The sequence below is a fragment of the Suricata suricatta genome, chromosome 5, assembly GCF_006229205.1.
Source record: "Suricata suricatta isolate VVHF042 chromosome 5, meerkat_22Aug2017_6uvM2_HiC, whole genome shotgun sequence".
Lineage (NCBI taxonomy): Eukaryota > Metazoa > Chordata > Mammalia > Carnivora > Herpestidae > Suricata > Suricata suricatta.
The window spans coordinates 154,645,188-154,650,315 of NC_043704.1; the positions used below are offsets into that span (position 1 = coordinate 154,645,188).

A 5,128-nucleotide genomic window follows, 5' to 3' on the forward strand; every position below is an offset into this window, starting at 1 on the left:
CCCACTTGGGAGGCTGGAGCAGGCAGGGGTCAGTCCTGTGCTGCGGCCCTTGCACTCGGGGGCTGAGCCGTGTGAGGGCGTCTGGCTCTGCCTCACTGGCCCCTCACTGGCTCTCTCCCTTTGCCACCTGCCTGTGGACCCTTTTTCTCTGGAGCTGTCTGGGATTGCGCCACTGTGGTGACGGTCCCTGAGGCACTCCCGGAGCTGGACCTGGAGCCCATGCAGGTGAGGAAGTGCAGGCCCAGGGGAGACCCAGATGCTGGGGAGACCCAGCCCCGAGGGATCCCAGGACCAGGAGAGGCCAGGTGCCTTCTGCTTCACCTGCACGGAGGTTGCTGCGGGAGCTCAGAGAGTCCCCGAGATGGTAAAGTTTGCCGTGGCTGCACAGGTCCCCACCTTCACTCCAGGCTGCAGGAGTCTGGCCTCTTTGACTCCCCTGGTGACTCTGTGGCGGTGATGGGTGATTATTATTGGGCTGAAAGCTGAGTCTTGTTCCGTGGAGCTCTCCCCCTGGAGTATGGAACCTTGTCCCACCTCCTCACCTCCTCACCTGCCCAGGGCCTGGCCGACCTTGGCGTCTGTTTTTCTCAAGTTCTCTTTGGGATTCTGGAGCCAGAAGGCTAGAGCTTTGCGGGGGTGGCCCCTGCCCCCAGCCACCCCGAGTCCTGTTGGGGTTTTTGGCCTTGACATCACTGCGGCCTGGGGCGGAGGCAGTCCTTTCTGGAGCTTCTGCACCTTGATGACCTTGACCAAGGGGACCGGGTTGGTGCCCATTCTCCTTAGGCCCTGGGGTGGGCGCTGCTCTGGGACCCTGAGCAGCAGGGCTGTGACCGAAGCCCAGCCCCAGGCCCCATTAGGTGGGGAGTTTGAACACATGCCTGCGTCAGGTTTTGAGGTCTCATGACAGAGGCAGTGTCTGCACCTGGTACAAACTCCAAGGGCAACCACAGCGTCTCCTGCTGAGTCCCTCCCAGGCCCAGCCTCCTGGGCTCCCACCAGGCCCTCGATGCTGGTGTGTGGTCCTGTCCACCCTGCACACACAGTACAGGCAGCCCAGTGCCCTGTGGACCCCTGCCTCCTGTCGACCCTGTGCAGTGGGGTCTCTCTGCACCGTCATCAAGTTGCCTCCCGGGCTCGGGTGTGTTTTGCATGTGGACACACGCCACCAGGCCCCTCTTCCCAGACCTGCCCAGCAGCACACCTGCCCCAGGAGCTCATGCCTGTGGGTCTGCTGTGTCACTGTCGGGGCAGGACTGGCCAACGTAGTCAGGCCACAAGATCGTTTTGCTGTGGGGGAGCCTATGTCCACCTTTGCGGACATTGCTGGCCCAGGGCCGTCTCTGGGGCAGGTCCCACCTTTCTAGTGGGTTTTTGTTCTGAAAGTCAGGTGAGCAGGATGAATCTGACAGGAGCCTCATGGGTCAAGGTGGCTCCGCACGGGCTTGACATGTCTGCAGTTTCCCTGGCTCAGGGGGTCTGGTGGCGTCCTTCTGCTCTCTGCACCCTCTCTGGGGTTCTCCCTGTCCCTGGCATGGCCAGCGACGGTCTGCATGCCCTGCACCCCTCTCCTGTCTGCTGGAGTTTGCCGACGGTGACCTGTGTGCCAGCCCTGCACGTCCGTCTCAGCCCACCTAACCTGCAGAGGGCTTCCCACCTCTGTCTGTCAGCACCTGCCTGGGTGCGGTTTCTGTGGTCGGGGTGACTCTGGAGAGCAAGCTGCCTGGATGGACACTTTTCCTCTGGGCTCTGGTGAGAGGTGGGGCTTCCTCCCAAGGCTCCTGGGGCCCATGTGCACCAAGGCACCCAAGCTGAGGGCACTTGCCTGCCAAGGGTGACCTACATGCTCACACAGCCTCCGCCTTCATCCTGGGAGCTGGAGCTCTGACTGCCTATTGTCCCAAGGGCAAGGGGGTTCTCCGAGTGGCTGCAGTGGGGTCTGTTGGCCAGATGGTTCTGTCCACCCCATTGGCCAGGATTCCAGAGCTCCAGACATGCTCGGTGCCTCTGCAGAGCCCGTGCTACTATGATCAAGGCCACTGCATAAGCCAAGACCAACCCCTACACTGGCTCCAAGGTTGCTGGCTGGGACCCTGGACTCACCTGGGCATCAAATGTCCCTGGGCCTGTGGGGGTGAACCCAGCCCACGCACGGCTAGGGCAAAGTTGTCACCAGGACCAGTGATGACTGGTGTGGGTGTGCAGTGCAGCTGAGATGTGATGGACATGTCCTAGGACCCAAGGTCTCTGGTGCAGGTGCAGCGGCCATGTTGGGGCTCCTGAGGGGTCACATCTGATTAGGAGCTGGGTCCTGCGTGCAGTGAGCCCAGTGCCCATGCTGACTGGAGTGGCTCCACGACGGAGGGGAGCGGGGCACCCAGGCTGTGAGCCAGGACCGCTCCCGGACGCTTTCTCCAGAAACTCCTGTGTCTGCCCTTCAGTGGGAGCAGCTGGGCATCCCCAGGCTGGACAGCACTGTGGCAGTTTGTGGGCAGTGGTGTTTGGACATAAAGGACTTGCTGAATACATAGGTGACATGCTGCACGCCCCTCAGTCACACATACTCGCTGTCCCTTGGGAAAGACTAACATATAAGCTTCAATCTCTGTCCCTTCGTGGCCTTTGTGGCCTCCCCATCAGTGCCCTGTGGCTCCTCTGGGCCACACTGTTGAAACCAGAAGGACGAAACTTTAGGAGGATGCCAGCTGTGTGGGGAGGGGTGGGACTGGTGTCCTGCTGCCTGGGGCCTGGAATGCCCAGGCCCTGCTGTGTGTCTGTCCAGAGAGCCCGTGGATCGTGAGTCTGCTGTGGCCGTGGCAGGCAGGGTGCTGCTCTTGCCTCTCGGAGGCTGTGGGTCGTAGCTGAGCCTTCGACACCTTGCTTCCAGCTCTCCAAAGGGAGGTCTGAGCTGGCTCTTCTGGAGACGTGCCCTTAGACCCGGAGGGGAAGGTCCAGCCACTGGGTCTCCAGTGCCAGCACCAACCAGGGAGGGGATCTGTGCGAGCACAGCACAGGTGACACTGGGCAGGGCGGAAGTTGGCCTTCAGAGCTGCTCTCCAGACTCTGAGGGCCACCTTGAGCAGGTGGTCACACCCAGCAGGCCCACGGCAGACTCAGGTAATCTGGTTGGAGTGATACTTAACCGAGTCTCCTCCCTCCTGAGGCATCATCACTGTGCATCTACTGGGGGCCTGTGAGAGCTGTAGACACCGCCCAGTTCAGGGGGCTGGACGAATTTGGCTTCCTCCTGTGCCCTTCATGGATTTGGCTCTTGGTGTGAATACGGGCCGCACTTTTCTCTTTGGGCGCTTTGGAGCATGGTTCACTGTGTCCTGCAGCAGGTCAGCATGGCAACGACCACGTCTGTGGAGTCTGAAGCCCCGTCCACGAAGCCATCCGGTCGGAATTGTGGGGTCTCCTGACAGCTCCCACCCTTGTCTGCTTGCTGACCCAGTCGGCTAAGCTTTATGGCTACAAACGGAAACATGTGATGCCTGTTTTGTGCTGACAAGTGCATTGTGCCCAGTTATCCCTAATGTGAACCGTGCTGGGATTTGCTGAGACGGTGCGTCCACACCCTCACCTGGCGCCTGCCCCGCCAGAGCCACAGGAACAGCAGAGTCCCTTGGAGGAGCAGGGTCATGTCCCCAGCAGACCCGGGGCCTCTGCCACAGGATGCATCTCCCAGGGTCCCCTCCTGGTGGGGGAGGGGGCGGGGCCTTGGCCCCAGGAGGCGGGGCAGCTTCATGGGAGGAGGGGCACACATTTCTTTTTTTTTTAACTGTTAATTTAATTTTATTTTATCTTATTGCTTTTTTTAATAGTTTATTGTCATATTAGTTCCCATACAACACCTAGTGCTCTTCCCACAAGTGCCCTCCATCATCACCACCACCTCTTTTCCCCCCTCCTCCTTCCCCTACACCCCTCAGTTGATTTTCAATATTCAATAGTCTCTCAGGTTTTGTGTCCCTCTCTCTCCCTAACTCTCTTTCCCTCCCCCTGGTTCTCCATTAGGTTTCTCCTGTTCCCCTGTTAGACCTATGAGTGTAAACATATGGTATCTGTCCTTCTCCGCCTGACTTATTTCGCTTAGCATGACACCCTTGAGGTCCATCCACTTTCCTACAAATGGCCATATTCATGCTTTCTCATTGCCATGTAGTACTCCATTGTATATACATATACCACATCTTCTTGGTCCATCCATAAGGTGATGGACATTCAGGCTCTTTCCATGATTTGGCTATTGTAGAAAGTGCCGCTATGAACTTTGGGGTACATGTCCTCCTCTGCATCAGCACTTCTGTATCCTTTGGGTAGATCCCCAGCAGTGCTATTGCTGCATCATAGGGGAGTTCTACTGATAGTTTTTAAGAGCGTCCACAGTGTTTTCCAGAGTGGCTGCACCAATTGGCATTCCCACCAGCAGTGCAGGAGGGGCTCGTTGAGTGTTTAACAGCAGTGGGCACACCAGGTGCGGGGAGCTGAGTCAGTGCACATCATCACACAGGGGAGGAGCCCGGCCCAGGCAGAGCCGGGCCCAAGGACTGAGCACCAGTGTGGTTGGAGAGCTGGGAGTGGTCCTCACTCAGCAGGTGAGGGGCTCCCGCTCACACACATTGGCTGAGGGACTCGATGTCCTCACTCTAGATGCCCCGGGAATCGGTGCTGTCAGACTGGCTGCCACAGAGGACACAGTGGGGAGGGCCGCAGGCCGCTGGCGCTGCCCAGGAATGTGCTGGAACAAGGAAACAGAGGAGAATCTCCTACTGCATTGTGGGACGGAGACATCCTTATGACATCCAGTAAAGGTAGGTAATATCTGTCTGATTAGCTGTATTGTGGGGGTGCTGGCAGCTTAGAGCCTGGAACCTGCTTCAGATTCTGTGTCTCTCTCTCTCTGCCTCTTCCTGCTCACATCCTGTCTCCTTCTCAAAAAGTAAATTTTAAAACATTAAAAAAATTAACTGGCCCTTTTGTAGTTACATTCTCCTTTTAAAAATCTTGCATTTATGCATCTAGCCTACAAGAAGAAAAAGCTCTCCATAGTTGAAGAAAAGTGTTTGAAAGAATCACAGTCAGAGGACAGAAAAGACATTTGAAAAGTACAGTTAGGTGTTTCCAACAT

General features: G+C 57.6%; 1 long non-coding RNA gene and 1 gene segment (V, D, J or C); one reads left to right on the plus strand and one right to left on the minus strand.

The window, feature by feature from the left end:
* LOC115292459 overlaps positions 1-5,122 on the plus strand; it is a 6,503-nt gene extending 1,381 nt beyond the window's left edge. The window contains exons 1-3 of one of the 3 annotated variants that reach the window (XR_003909003.1): positions 13-225; positions 4,651-4,811; positions 5,023-5,122. This is a non-coding gene — a long non-coding RNA (uncharacterized LOC115292459). The other 2 variants (XR_003909005.1, XR_003909004.1) reach the window with 2 other exon arrangements.
* LOC115292453 overlaps positions 1-5,128 on the minus strand; it is a 494,271-nt gene that overhangs the window by 157,019 nt on the left and 332,124 nt on the right.